The 16,841-nt window shown below is 39.3% G+C and overlaps 1 protein-coding gene across 6 annotated transcripts in view; it reads right to left on the bottom strand.

The window, feature by feature from the left end:
- The window catches only part of LOC124163629 (disks large 1 tumor suppressor protein), a 1,021,363-nt gene that overhangs the window by 283,742 nt on the left and 720,780 nt on the right, over positions 1-16,841 (bottom strand). The gene's annotated exons all lie outside the window — the stretch shown is intronic.

Here is a 16,841-nt window from a genome sequence, read left to right as displayed (position 1 = left end):
ATCTTTACTAAAACAGCGAACACCAACGGTATTCGCGGTGTATTTCGAACGCATCGTTCGCATCAGCAACGTCGCACAACGAACCGGGAAACAAAAAAGTCCAGCACGCAGCTGCATCCCACGGAATTTCTCACCGGTATACCCATTGATGGATTGCGAGCAATACGCCCGAAATCGATGGCTAGTTTTTTTTTACCACCGGAGGGACACAAAAAAGGGAGAAAGGACGCGGCCTTTCCTGGCTCCACGGATTAGGTACGCTTCGTGCCGAGAAGGGGAAGCGTAGGAATGCGGGCGACCCCTGGGGGATGCTAAAAGTGGTCCAGTTCCCGGTGGAAATCACCGTTGTCATCCGACACAAGAATGACCGGCGCGAACGGAAGTGAAAACGGGAAAAGGGAGAGAACCAGGTGTTGTATACATTTGTTAATTTTGTTTGAAAGTTTTCCTCCCATTAAATTTAAGTGTCAGGGAGATTTCTCACGATTTCAACCAAATCTAATTACAAAGCAATGCATGAAACCAGTGACTTTGCACGCAGTCACGCACATGGGTGCAAATTCTATAGTAAAATGGTAGGTACATCTTGGTGTATATAAAATCTAATTACATCTTCAAGTACATAAAGTCCCGCAAGCTGCCTAAATAGACATGTAGCAGGAGGTTGGGACACCATACGTAGCAATACCGTAGTAATTGTTCGGGGAAAAACAAATTCCTACATCTCTCCAATCACCAAAATATCACTGGGAAGTGCCGTCTCGGTTATTTATGTTTGTAAATTTTGGTTAAAAATTTCCGCTCTATTAAATTCAAGAATAAGGAAGGGGTTACACGATTTAAACAAATTTTAATAACATCTGCATAAAACTTCGCAAGTTGTCTCAATAGGCGAGTGGCAGGGGTGTTAGGACACCAGCCGTTACTGAAGTCATAAATGAGGAGATGTGCGTAGTTGGTACCCCAGGAAATTCCTTGAGCTCTTTACTGCTAGGTCATAAAATAAAATAATATAAAGTATCCATTTTAATTTCGGATTCATCGAAAAACTGAGGATTTAAATGTTTCACGCTTTTTTAGCTACTCTGCAGCGAAATTTTCATAGACAATAACATTTCCTCCTCATTTAATTCATTTTCATTCAACAAGTAAAAAGTAAAACTTTTCAAGTGATTTCAAAGCACTCGGTGTACGTCACATTAGACGCTCACCTGTTGTCCCCTTGACGCCTTTACTTAACCCTTTCAGTTACAATTGTTTTCTCCATATTTGTAGAAATTTTTTTTTTTACAATTTCACCTTATTTAACCCCTCAAACACTTTTGCCAGAGTCGATACGTGTATGGCTAAGAGTGCTTGAGCTACTAAGACCAGATATCTTTCAGATAAACACAGAAAACAAATGTCAGAGCCTCACAATATTTCTAGGTGGGACAGAAGCGATAAATTAATAGACGAAACTTCCGGATTGGAAAGGTATAGGAATTCGTTTCTCCCCCGAAAAAAAAGGATCTTAATAAATACTAGATCGGAATCAATGCGCATATTTCGTTTATGTCTTATTATAATTATTTTTTAATTATACGTATCTATTTTGTTAAAACCTTAAGCAGAAAACGGGACAACTTAGTTGGCCACATTTAGAGGCACGATGGCCTCATGAAGGCAATCGTTGAAGGACAAGTGAAAGGGAAAAAGGGCAAGGGACGGCCCGAATGAGTTACATAGGACAGGTTATAAAGGATATAAAAGAGAAGAAATATGTAGCCATGAAAAGCCATAAAAGAAAAAAAATGTAAGCTGATAGGAGAGAGAAATCGAGAGCTGCGTGAAACCAATCCTAGGATTGTTGACTAATGATGATGATCTATTTCGTTTGGTTTCGTCAATTGTTTTCTTCTTCCTCTTTTTTCAAAGGCTGGCGTCTCAGCACCGCCTGCCACACGCCTTTAGGTGGCTTGCGGGGTGGAATGTAGATGACGTATTTTTCTTTGATACTTCCAGTGAAAATAAAATTCCCTGGAATTTCTCGGTCTCCCCGGTTTTTCATACAGTTTGAGCCCGTATTTATAGGTGATAGGAGGGAGGGAAGTTACATGCAAAAAGGGGGAAGCGAACAACCGTGGAAAGGGATAGGGTAGGAATGAGCTAAGGGAGGGAATGACAGGTGTCCTATGGCGCACCCTCATGAATCGATACTGCGGAGTTTCCCTCCTTCCCTATGCCTCCCCTACTCTCAACCCCCTCCACCCCATTCCACTACCCCTACTCCCCACCCGGCTGCCCCACACCCCTCACTCCCCCCAATGCTTCGTCCTGCATACTTCTTTACCGCCACATACCTTCTCTCTTCTCCTCGCCATGCAAATCAAGTGCGTTTTATCGCGAACGGGCGAAATAGATCAGAGGGGCGTAGGACTTCCGAGTAGACGGGTCTCGAAAATTTCGCGAACAAGACGCCTCAACATCGACGAACGTTAAGTCGTTTCCACGAATATTACAAACGATGATCTTCAAGTCTAAATGTGTTGTCATCGAGCGCGCATTTAAATGGATTTACAAAAGTCACCACTCGTGCCGCTGACGGACAAAGTGATTCTGGTTTCACGGGGATGTAAGGTTGAATTAGAACTGTTGACCAAAATTGAAATATATGATGATGTGATCTATTAAATTCATAACTTTTCAATGCTATTCTTTACAATTACATATATAATAATGCAAAATATTGAAAAAAAGCGGATCGCATTGCACTCATCACCGCGCCGCGAGCATTTTTGTAAAACGATTAAAATTCGACCGAAATGTCAACAGAAATCAGCCTTCTATGTGATGGAAGGGGGCCTCCTCTGTGCGATCCTATCGGTCGATTTAATCAGTGGTGTCATTGTGCCGGAACGCGCTGGAAGGTCGTTCCGGCACCACGAAAGACATAGTAGTCAAATAACACTTTTATCGATTTTGTTGCCTCAAAATTTCTAATTTATAAATTCGTAACCAAAACAATAACTTTAATAATAAATTTAAATAATGACTTGTAATAAAAAAAATCACATAGTAATATTTCACTTCTTAAGAAAGCTAAGGAAAGTACGTTCCGACACTGCTAATTTTGCTAAGACGTCACTGGTTTTAATGGTATTCCACATCACCTATTCCGAGGTATCATGTCGAAATTATTCGTATTATGCATTGTGGTTTCGTGTCTCGACACTTTTGAGACAGTATGGAATAGTGGCCGGAGAAAGCCTCGAAATTTTTGCACCTGATAAAAGGTATTGAAATATGAGACATTTTTAAAAAGCAAGTAGGGCGTCTAGGACTTGAAGAATATAAATGCAAATTTTTGCCAATATTTCGGTTTATTTACATTCCTTCATTAAGGCTTTTTTTGCGATGAACTGTACTTTTGTATTCAATATACACATATAATCAACTGAAAAAGAAGGTCTGATGAAGATACATAAATATACCGAAACGGTGGCAAAATTTTGCATTTTAATTCTTTACGACCTACACTCCAACACACTTAGCAACGTTTAAAATAGAGGTAAAATAAAAATTCCTAAAGTAGGTAAGCACAAATACTCACGTCCTCTGCGTTGGGGAAGGGATTGACCAACTTTTCGCGGGTGTGATGCCTTATCTACGAAGAACCTTGTTTTTTTTAACGGCGTTATTTGAAATTTCAGACCTGTATTATATTTGCGACTCGAAAACTACAATGTTACTAAATTGTTTATAAATAGAAAAATTCTATGATAAAAATTTAATTTTCACCTCAACTAGTACTCAAACTAAGACCCTGTAAATAAAAAATAAGCCGTTTTTCGAAACAAGGGCGTTATCATATAGCATCACTTAGCGCAAGAAAGTTTTTGCATTTCATAATTTTTATCCTATTTTATGTTTTTTTATCAATTTTACACAAAAAGGCATCCTTTCCGATATTTGGGAACTTCAAGGATTTCATCATTTAATTATTTTCCGATTCTAGTCCAATTTTCTGCTCCTCGTCCGCGATTCGCACTCCGAGATAACCTTTTTATTCCCGTATCTTTTTCCCTTCCGGGCCATAAAACATCCTTTTCTCCTCCTCCTACTCCTCAGACCCTTTTCCCGGCTGCTTTGAAGATCCTCGTTGATTAAAAGGTGAGCCGGCAATCGTTTGGGCAAACACTCCGTTTTCCCTCCCTGAACGCCAACTCGGTTGGTCGGCTGATCGCCCGCCCACCGCTCGGATTCACCCGTTTTATTGTTCACCACTTCCATTCACGGCTCATCTCTCCCCCGAAATACAAGGGGTTTAGCTCCGAACTCAACCCGATTTTATTATACCCTTAAATGCTCCCCTTAGGGATTTACATTCCGCGAGATATGCATATTTAGGACGGTTCTATGGGCTTAAGCTAGTACTAAGCCTTTCAGCTCAATGATGGAACCACGAACTTAACCCATTTCCGCCCAGAAAAATATCTCCTTATAATTTTGAAGATGTTTAGGTGTTTCGTTTTTAAGGTCGTCTTAAGTAATCTTTTTCAATATTTTTATGATGCATTCATCAGTTTTCTTAATTAACCCGATGCTAGATGTATAAAATCGTTTCTGGCTCGATTTGGTGGAAGTTCGATATACCCATGATGAAAGAACACAAATGGTAACTTCCACACATTTTTAATTCCAAAACTCAACAACCGACCCAAGTTTCAGCACATTGTGTCATTTTCAAGGCCTTTTGTGTTCTTTCGCCGTGGCCACATGGTTACATTGGGCGATAATGGTACCAAAACCTCATGTCATCTATTTTTTTACCAGCATAGAAAAAGACTAAATCTTCAGGGAATGCATAGTTTTTGTGAAGGTAGGTCAAATTCATCTTTTCAATATCCTTCTTTTTTCACTCTTCCTATACTTGCATCCCACTTACAGTCAGTAGCCGCCCCATATTGCAATTCCAATTTGCACACATCATTTCCATCTATTGGAATAATTTCTATCAGTTTAAAAAAAAACTAATAAATTAGGCTAACAAAACCTTCAGACTAATATTTGTAACAATTTTAAGACAAAATTGTGCTTAGTTTTTCAAGAGCCTCATTTACTTAGCACGGAAGGGCGTAGCCACATGGCTACCGTAGGCTAAAATTTCCTCTCAGAAGGATTGAGGGGCAACGCAAATTGTTTAATGCAATATGTTTCAAGTGAAAAAAGGGATTTTGTTAGACTTTAACCTTCCAATTAATCCCGTAAAACAACTTCGACATAAATGGGAGCTCTTGCAAAATTAAAGCAACGGTTTTGCCTCAATAAATGGCCTTAGTACGCACAGTTAAAACCTTTCCCAGACTTACTTTATTTAACAATATGGTATCATTAGGGGTATGATTCCGCGAGATATGCATATTTAGGACGGTTCTATGGGCTTAAGCCAGTATTCAGCATTTTAGCTCGGTGATGGAACCACGTGTTCAAATTTCCAGTCAGAAGGGTCAAGAGGCAAAGGAAATTGCTAAATGCAAAGTGCCTCAAATGATAAAAAGGGAATTTCCTACAATTCATTCTTTCAATTAATCCCGTAAAATAACTTCTACATAAATGGAAGCTATAACAAAATTAAAGCAACAGTTTTTTCACTATTAACTGGCCTAACTGAAAACCCTTCTCAGAACAACTTCATTTAAGTATATACGTGCTTACGAAATCTGACTTGATCTGAACTTATTTCTAAAGAGATTAGCATACTGTATTAAGACTTTTCGATTAGAAAGGATTTGCATTCATCTATTGCCCACAGCACTAAGCTAAGCCCAACACTAAGCCCTGAATATCAAATTAGCTAAGGGATGGAAAATGAGATTCAAAGTATTAACGCTAAAGCGTCCAAATAGGCTTAACTCAAAGAGATATTAGCGATAGAAAGCGCTAGTAAAACACACACATTTATGCTACCCGTGATACAAAAATATACCGCAATACAATGGCAACCTAGCCCCAATAAAATTTACGGAGACTCCCATACACCATCGTTAGGCTTGAAGATGATCATGGATGGGGCTAAATCACTATTAAATTTTGGCTTTTTTTGTATCACGGGTTGCAAAAATTTAGGCGATTTACTAGAACTCTCTATTATTAATGTTTCAAAAACCAAGACCAAATGGAGGCTTTAAAATAATTACTCATCTCAAAAAATCGCATTTCCTATCACATTGTTCAGTTTTAACGGGACCTGGTGGTGACACTTGGTTACATTCCCTTGCCAGATTGGGCTTTCCCTTCATCCTTCCTTTCCACCGATAGATTCCCTAATAAAATCCCCTGACCCCGGCGGCCTGTCTTTCACTTACGCCCCCTCCTGAACCGAAGATAAGTTAAGCGTAGTGGGTGCGACAGGGAGGGTGAGCGGTATGGCAAGGATAGGGGAAACCCTTGTGGTCTTAATCTGTCTCATATAAAAGCCATTATGTCCTATCATCGCCAACCACCCAGAGATCCCTTCCCCTAAACCCAGCAAAATCGTTCTCTTTTCCACTCAGGGTTTCCGAATCCATTCGAAAGTGTCCGTGTGATTTTCCTTCGAACATTTCGTTAGGGAGGAAAATCGGGGGAAGGATTCTCCTCAGGTCGTTTTCAATTCCCTCCGCGCTTATTGTTCCGCTTTTTGTAATCTGTTTCGGAGTTTACTGTCCATATTGACGCCTGGCCAGCGCAAAAGTGCAATATAATAAAACATTAATAATATTTGCTACGTTCAAATCATAATTAATCCGAACAAGTACCATCGTTCGATGTAGGGATATAACCTTAATTTTGATAAAGCAAGAGAGATATCCACCCATCGACTCCAGTTTAAACGCTGCCACTGATGGAATTTTATATATAAAGTCGACCCTTGACAGATAATTTTTGTAACTCGAAACAAGGTGTAGTGGAGTAAGTCTAAATGAATACGAGAAGAGATTAAAATTATGAAGATAAATCAATTGTCATAAACCATACTTCGTTCAAATTAGCCCCACTCAAAATTGTATAGCTTTACTGCTACTGCGCAGAAAAATTCAAACTATGGATAAATAGATGAATGAAAACATGCTTATAACCTCCACATTAAGTTATTACTATTGCTTATACGAGCTCGTATAATGAGATTATAAAATGGTGGTCTCCCAGCCAGTCTGAGATAATTCTGCTCTTAATTGCTCAAGCAATCCAACCCTAGCACGTAATCTCCGAGTCTCCAAGCTCAATTCATGTGTAAACGCTCTCCATTCGCTCGCAGAGATTTTGAGTAATCGCGCAGCATTCATTTGTATTTCATTTCATTCGCAGATTAAATATTTCTAAACATGAGCACGAATATCTACAGGGAAGAAAATGAGAACGAGTAAACACATTGGAGTGTCGTCTTAAGGACCTTGATTTCGTTCCTGGGAGCAAGCAAGTCTGGCGGGAGGTATGAGAATGGGCCAAATGCTTGGAGAGCATTCCTTGCCTCGAAAGTGTCAATCTCTCTTCCAGTGAGGCAGTTTCGCACCAACCCCTCCCACGAAATACCTTGCTATCGCTACGAGCCGCGTTCACGTCAGCCAACGCCCTAAAAACCCATGAACATCCCTTAGACAATTGACGCGTAGGTATTCGTCCGTTATTGGCTCGCGCACCACCCTACTCACGGGCTATTCAGCTACCTAAACAGGTTTAGCCATCTGAACAGGTTTAGCCAACCGATGGCTAACCAAAAAGTTCGATTCCTGGTCAAGGAAAACGATCTTTCCTCCGTGGAATTTATGCACTTTGGAGATTTTCAAGACCTACACCTTTTACAACCTTTTGTTAAATAACCCTAATATAAAGTACATCCCTTTATAAAAGGACATTCCTGAGGTACGAATTTCTCAATCCATCGCTGAGATACTCGATGAAATAAATTATAAAACCAAATTGCATTTCAGAGAACGCCACAGTCTTAGACAAATTGATTACTCCACAATCAAGAATCTTCTCTCAATAACAGCAACATGAGGTAAATTGGTTTTTGTTGCCGATGTGGAGTGAATTGTCTATGGTCTTACGACTGTTGAAGATGAATATAAGGCCATCGACAATCTTTTAATACATTAATATGCAAGACATCATAATCCAAATCAATATAAAATATTCAGTCATAGAATTAGGAATACTAAAAATAAACACCGGCAAAAAGGCCGAGATTACGTTAACATTGACAGCTCAGCTTCTGAAAGTCTTGTATGATGTGATGCACAATGTGGTGGAAATTCTTAATGTTAGTTAAATGAGACAATAATGCAACACTCCCATAGGATTTACTTGCAGAGCACTTGATAATGTAGTTGCAGCAACAAAACGCGTCGTGTTCAAATATACCCTGTGGAAATATTGCAATGTCTCGTTTTAGCCAAAATTCCTATAGTAACGTTTTCCTATAGTATCCCATAGTATTCTTGTAGTATCGTTTTAGACAAAAGTATTTGCCCGGATAAATTATGATTTACTCTGGCAATCGCAACTAAAGGCTTTCTGACAAAATAATTCAGAATTTAGAGAAGTTTCACAACCTAACACAAATGGTTTCAACTTCGGGGCAAGAGAATGACCTCCGGAGTGCAGAAGGGCATCGCACTCGCTCCCAGACCGATTCATGTCTTACAGCGGAACGGAAGTTACTTTCTCACTTTCCGCACATTGTCCTATTCCTTCTGTTCCCGTCTCGCCGACCTTTGCGCACCATGAATGATTAAGCCGGCGTGCGCTGGCAAGGAAAACACACCGAGCAGAACAGTTACGCCACAGTACGCAAGGCGGCGCGAGTAAAGGGCGCGGGAAACGTGGGCAAATAAATGGGAAAGACTGGGAAGTAACTGCGAGCAACCACTCCCATTAAGACAAAGCAGAACATCTCAGTATTCTGAGCCATTTAAACACAGCCACTTTAGGCACCCAAAAAAATATAAGATTAATTGGTTGGTCGGTATTAATTTTCGTGGATACAAAAATTTTATGCATGGCCAAACTGCGTTTACTGACATAAAAAGGAGATTGAATCCGGATAAAACGGGTTATTTCAAGTGCGATGAGTTGGAACAGTTCCATTACAGATTAAAGATTCTGCAGAAAAACACTGAATTCAATACACAACACGTTTTGGTGCTTTCGCACCATTTTCAGAGGTCAAACGCGTAGTGCAGTGAAGTGAGTTAAGCTTTTTGAGCAACCGCAAAATCTCTTACAGTCATGAAATTATATCTCTTGCTCTGATCCCTACTCATAATTTACTCTATGGCATCGAAAGGTTGGGTACTCGAAAAAGGGAGCATATGGTTTAAATTTTCGCAACCTTTGACACAATATCTTACGGTCATTAAAATAAATTCTATTAAAACTACTCGAAATTGAACCCATGAATTTGAAAAGAGTATTAAAAACGGGATTAATTTTGACGGAAAAAACTGAAAAAGACAACTAAGATACAAACTAACCTTAACCCGCGAAATATTAGCAAAAAAATACAAAAACGTCTGGCCCCAGAAGAAGGTTCGCGATATCATGAGAGAGCAGAGGAATATGGAAGGGTAAAAAAATACTCAGTGTTAACGCTCATTCCAATTGGACAGTACACTAAAACCTACAACTTACCAAGGAAATAAACAGTATTTTTTAATGCTGAGGAAATTGAATAACCTCAAAGGACACTAACTGGTCTAAACATGGAATTTAAAAGTACTTTCTTGAAGATGTTATGATTGAAAACTACCATTACTGAATAAAAACAGTCTCATGCAAACGCTTTTGATTAAATTTATCACTTAGGCGTCAAATTTGAATTATATTACCTCAAACGGATAAGTTCAAGGCATAATGCATCACTTACTTATATACATAAGGCACTTCCTTATCCGCGAAAATTTCCAAGGTTGATCCTTTGAATAGCAAATACACGGGTATTTGAAATCACTAGTCACACAGCATTCCCAGAATTACAAACAAGAAAGGCCTTCCAATAGCTCCTTTCTCTTTAAACTGGTGTGGGCGTTTCTCGCCCAGCTAAGGAATGGCGGCTATGCCCACGACAGACTGGTCCTTTTACGCCGTAGAAAGCTTCGCGAAGGCTAATGGGAGAAGAAAACATTTCTCCAGCGTCCCTCCAATAGAGGAGGAGACTGTGAAAAGGGTCTCGAGACTACTAGTTGCTAAAACGAGAAGAGGAAAGGGGCGTTGCATTGGGCGGCCACGTGAGTGGCTCTAACGACGGAATAAACTCTTTCTCCCTAACAAAGATGGAACAGAAGAGTAGCTACACTTTGGCAGAGAAACGAAATGAGCCGTAGGCTCATTCTCATCGGGAAGAGTACAGTAAAACCTATCATAACGGACAACTCCAAAGAGCGAACGCCTCCCATTAACGGACACATTTTTAGGTACCGGCAGCAGAACATGAACCTAATCGCACTGACACCTCCATACACAGAATACTCTATACGACGGACTCGAAGAAAATGTATATTTTTGCCAGAATTACTTCCAATGACAGGCACCTTATCTACTTTCCTGTGAAAGTTTCTCTTCCTATAAAATAAAACGACATTTCATGGAAGCCCATCGCTAACAAAAATAAGCTTTCAAGGTAAAAACAAATTAGATTTTAATGACCAATTCTCATGATAAAAGAAAACTATTTTCACGTATGGATAATAGGTAATAAGATTCTTATGTTTTATTACACGACGCAGTTAGAGCACATACAAAGTGGGCTATACTTTTCTGGCCAGCGGGACCCTCTGAACAGCGGAACATCTCAATAGCGGATCAATTATACACATGTCCGCATTAGCTGTATCATGAACGAACCCAGTCCGAATAGCCAAGGACGGAAAAGTCTTAGAATTCAGCTGTTTGTAATGAGCTCAATAAACATTTTCTTGAACTGTCCGTTTCAGTGCATTATTAAAATAAAAAGAAGCCTATCATCCACGATGGGAAGATTAGCAGGAATCGGGGTTAAATAAAAAAAAATATTTGGCAAGCATAGATTATACTATAATATCTAATCATGTTCACGAAAAAGTCATAATAACGAGATGAACCCCAAATCAATTAATGTAAAAGTATAAGAATGGAAACCAACCCAGATACCCTTCGAGACAAAATTGCTTGAGCTTTGTTCTAGTTCTTACATCCGCCAAACAAATAATTTACAAAATTGAGACAAAATTCGTAACTTAATGTAATTTAAGGCTCTTCTTTCTAACCTTTGGGAAATTTTCTAAGCAGTAAATATCAAAATTGACTTCAGGCTCGATGTTATTACGAAAATTCGTTTTCTTTCATCCTTAAAACTTTTGCCGCTCATAAACTACGCCTTTGCCTGAGCCTCTTGTTCACCACATAACACCAAGTTCTCCGATGCATATTAACTCAAAGCCATCCCTCTCAATAGACCTTGTGCACCTTCTTATCCAAAAAAGAAGCATGCGCCTCTACAGCGCCCTCTCCTCGGTTTTCTTGGAAAGACTTCGCCTCCTTTGAATCCCTTCGCCTGCCTTTCCCTTTTCTTGAGCATCTTTTTCGTCTTTCCACCTTCTCGCTCTAGAGGTGAGGGCGCTCACAATGTGCAGCCCTCCCTCAGGGGTAGGTGCTGTGGGGAAGACGGAAAGTTAGCCCCCGCTTCGAGCCCTCCCTACGGCCATACGGCCCTCCTTTTAAACCCAGCGCGCTAGCGTATTCACACACTCCAGATTAATGAGCGAAGGGGTGGGTTTATATACAGTGTGTCCCAAAAAGAATGACCCGATTTTAAATAAGATTATTTATTAGGAAGAAGGGCTTAACATCAACATATTGTATACTAAATTACTCACAAAAGACAAAAGTTTATAAAAAAAACCATCATAAATGTTCAATATATCCTCTATTGGCTACGCGGACGACATCTAGCCGATAGCTGAATTCATCCCAAACTGAGTGTAAGATGTCTTCTGTCACTGAAGCAGCTGATATTCATGGTTTTTGTTCATCAATGTCACGAGGTAAGGGAGGAACGTAAACACGCTGTTTAACATTTCCCAAAAGGAAAAAATCGCATGGTGTTATGTCAGGGGACCTAGCCAAGCCAAGAGTGTAAAGCCTGTTCTCGCGGTCCTGTACGTCATCTTCAGCGAGACAGGCTGCACCTTATTGTTAGACCAATGGTCTAAGGGTTGCACGCTCCACATCAGCGCTCGTAGTGACATTCAGCGGATTTTTCTAAAACTATAAACAATGCCGATCACATATGGCGCTGTTTCGCTTGCCTAGTGACATTTGTTTCAATATTACTACAAGTTAAAATCGGGTCATTCTTTTTGGGACACACTGTATATGTAGGCAAAAGTTACAGGAGGGCAGGAAGAGGGGAAGGTGGTGCCCTTGAAAGACATTTGCACCGGGAAACTAAGTAGAGGTATGTATGATTTTATACTTTCCCGGCGAACATAATAAATAAAATTTTCTCGGGTTTCCGCTCGGGTAAGAAATTCTAAGAGCGCCGACGTTTCGGGTTCCCTCCCATTCTCAAGGCTACTCAACCCTTTCGAATGGGTGACGCCGGTGCTTTTAGAATTTCTTACCCGCGCGGAAACCCTACAGAAGTATAGGTATTTTAATGAAATTAAAAAAAATATAATATTTTGATACTATGCGTTTTCACCGAGCTCATTTATTACACAAATCATCATAACTACATGTATTTTTTCACGCTCTTTATGGGGGATAAGTTTGTAGGACGTTCTCTTTTTCTGAATATTCCAGCTTGTTGCCATTCAATCTCACGAGTCACTGAAAACTAAGGAACATAAAGTTTTCATTTTAGATTTTTGAAACGATTACAAGAACACCATTTTCGGGTGAACTGCTGGATGGATTAAACTTAAAAAGCTCTACGTTTCGGTCTTTCTGCTGGGAAAGTTCGTCCTGACGACTCCTCGGAGTTTTTTTTATTCCACGATACGGGAAATAAAACATAGATACGATCGAAGCTTCAGGACCTTAGCTAAGAAATTACACAAATATTCTGGTATTAGCCCTTCTGAGTTTATATTTCAGTTAGTTTCTTCACACAAAACGGGCTTTCCATGAAGTATTTTAATGAGTAATTTTAATAAAAAACTGATATAGAGAGTGTCATTGACATGACAATAAAAAAACCTAGTCTCGTCACTGGGTTATATTTGAAATTATTAACAAATGAAGTATTATCTTCAGAAATCAAAAATGAAAGCGATTTTCGTCTCCTGCGCAAAAGGCTACGACTGAAAAGATAAAATTGGAAATCAAGTGATTGATCGAATTGGCTGACCAAGACGATGGCGTTTATTTTCTTTCCGCTTATTTCGATTGGATATTTCACTTATATTAAATTTAGTACTGAAGAAGAAGGAAAAGTATCAATATTTAATAACTTGTATTTTTAAGAGTTCCATCTGCAGTTTTTCATTTCTCATTTTCTATCGCTGAAATTGGGGTATCAATGTCAACCATGACAGTTATTCACCGCGAAGCCGCCTTGAGCGATATTGTATACATTACTCCGACGTCAAGCCACTTTATTTACATGGAAATAGAGCTACGGTCGGCCAAAAAAGCTGGAAAATGGAGCACTTTAAAAATATAATGACTGAATGACCCACATATCCGGTACCCTAATTTTGCTTACTAACATCGATGGATGCCTACAATACTTTTTTCTTCATCATATACTCGAAAAGTATTTGTTTTGAACCGCCTAGTTGCTGGGCATATTCCTTAATGAGGGAAGGCGCTAGTGTGTTCGGGGGTATGAGAATATGTCTGGAGCGACGAAAGGCAGGAATGAGAGGTAAGGTGCCTTACCAAACTTAATTACTGCCATCTCCAACAAGAATTTCGTCTCATACTTTTATGCAACCAGAAAAGGAAAACTTGTACTTCAATATAAAAAAAGGGTTCTCTCTCCTCACGGCAGTGGCAAGGGAAAGCTTCACCCCTCTCTTCACATTCTGAAAGACTCTGAGCGCGGTGCGGTTGTGTCGGGAGGGCACTTTCGCAGAGAAGACGCATTATACAGTTCCCTTGAAAGCTCGACTAAAAATGCTACGGAGAGTGCGGCGAGAGAAAAATAATGAAAGCTGGTTAATTTTGAAGCTCGTTCACACACTGGGTTTGCCTTCTTTCCCTTGAAACCCCTTCATTTGTTCCGACAAGATGTTCAGCGATCTAAAGCACAGGTTTCTCGACGGAAGGACTTGAAGCAAGCGCTTACTTGTGGAGCGCAAAGACGCTTCTTCACGCACTCAGTGATTTAACCCGAAGGTTGGTTTGGATGATTGAGGGTAGAGCACGCCCCTAACTAAGCTAAAAGAGTGTGGATCCCATTATTTCAGGTATGGTACCATTTCCTTTCCCACAGGGTACAAGGTCTATCTCGAGGGAAGGATTTGAAAATGAAGGGAACACTAACTTGTGGAACGCAAATACGCAGAGATGATGGGAGGTGCTAATAATCGATACTCGGCATAAAACGGGCTATTTCACCACAAAAAATGATCGAAATGAATCGATAATTAGGTCTGAGTAAATGTTACGGCCTTCATGTGAGCTTCGTTTTGGAGCTAACGTTTAATGCTATGGGAAAAGGTCTCGACCAAAATCGAACCACGGGCCGTTGCCTTGTATGGGCCACTGCACAGACTACAAACCTATCCAGGTTACGAAATTCCTTTGAAAATATGAATTGGCATAATATAAAATTAGCAATGGACTTTAGAAATTCTCACGGAATATAGGAGATGAATATTGTAGTGTCATACACAGCGGTCCCAGAAAGCCATATGGCCGTGTTTCTTTCCGTTCCAGAGTCATTTTTTCCTACGCCAATACATTGGTACTTCACCGCTTTCTAAGCGGTGTGATACACTAAAACAAATTAAGAGAATATGAAGAATTTCGTTTCACTTGAAAGTTAAGAAAATATTTTGCAATTTAACGCAAAATATTCTTACCTATAACCAGACACTATTTATAAAACTGGTAATGCTTAAGAGAGAGTTCAACTGGAAAAAATATGAAGGGATCATAGCAGAGAGCCCGGCTATTCATACTAAGGACCTAATCTTAGGCGACCGTTACGTAACACTGGTATCTCGACATCTCTCTTGACTCTAACCTGAATTCAACGATCTATATTTACTTCCCAACAACGCAAACATGAATAATATCTCCTCCAGTTCCAATCTTTTTAAGAAACTATCCTCTGGCTCTGAATAAGCACTTATCGGTGGATCGCATCATCGTGGTACATGCTCTTCCGTATTCACTAGTTTAAAATGACCCATGCTGAACATTCGTAATACCAAAATTCATGCTATAAAACTTTTACGAGGTCTAAAAAATTGAAAGGATTGTACACAACCAATTTCATAATACTTATGCAGATACGGTCTTTTTAATATGAATCAATACCTTTTTCAGTTAACAAAACCCTAAAGAATTTTAAACAATAAATGTTTTTATCAATGAGCAAAAGCTTCTGGAGACTAATATTGGCCAATTTCCATCGAATTATCATTAGTCATTTTAAGTATATAATCTAATGCAAGCTTATGGGTAAAATTAACTTTTAAAAGCGGAGGACTGAAGCTTTGGTACGTAATTATTGCGGGAATAAATGTTAATTGAAAGTGGACCGTTTTATGAAACAAGCATGAGACAGGACGGCAGCTTTCAAGCAAACTTTTTACTTGGTGCCAACGGAATTCCCATCAATGGACGTCTTTCAAGTCCCTTTAATGCCAACGTATAGCGCTACCTACACCAATCAGGTCCGTATTATGCAAGAGTGTATAGAGAAAAAGCTTTTCGTTAGGGTCGTAAGGAAGAGCAACTTCCTTAAAAGCAGACCTAGTTCGGGGTGGTACGAGGCATTGGCGTCTATAAGACGGCCTTGTCGTAGCTCCTTTCAAGGTCCCCTTAATTAATATATATACCCTCGGGAGCCCTATACTTCAAGATGAGGCTTGAGCGTAGACTGGGGTAAAATTTTTCACATAGACTTTCTATGAAGAAAGTGAATTATCGCCGCATGTGTAAGGAATATACATGAAATCGACTTAAGGTTATGCAATGCTAATAACATGACTTTCAATTATGAGAATTTTCGTATGCTATAATGAAAACCCTATTTTACAATAAACATCACCAGAATTCCTTCAAATTGTTGATAATTATATTATAAAATAAATCCATCATAAATATATATGATAAAATGATAATTGTATATAAGACCATGCACTTACGCATATTTATCGACTTGATTGGTGTCGCATTAGAAAATGAGATCGTTTGTAATACATTTATAAGCAAAAATTATTTTTCCTACGCTTATCCGACAAGAAATATCTATTGAGAATGATTGGAAACTTGTTATACTTGATTTGAACGGAAAAAAGGTACAATTTTTTAATTTCACCAGTTTTCCTGGAGGACGACAGAAAATCGAATAGCGAAAGCCAAAAGTGATGGCCTTGATGAAAACCTCAGCCCAGTAGGGAAAAAGACGATAATCATACCAAAATAATCCAGAGTCCGTTCTTCACATATACATGAACCGTTTAAAAAAATAATGCAAAAAATAATTTTTGGGCAAAGTTTTCGCATTTATCAAAGAATAAAGCATAAAAATAAGTCATCAGAGATTTTTAACGCTGATTACTTTTGTACAAGGTGACGTTTAAAAATTCGTATTCTCCAACACAGCCATATTGAAATGGGCACGTCTATTTCTTCCTTCGCAAAACGCTTCAAATGTTCTT

Source organism: Ischnura elegans, chromosome 8 (assembly GCF_921293095.1).
Source record: "Ischnura elegans chromosome 8, ioIscEleg1.1, whole genome shotgun sequence".
Lineage (NCBI taxonomy): Eukaryota > Metazoa > Arthropoda > Insecta > Odonata > Coenagrionidae > Ischnura > Ischnura elegans.
The sequence above is the reverse complement of the archived record's forward strand: the minus strand, read 5'-3'. Positions and strand labels throughout refer to the sequence as shown.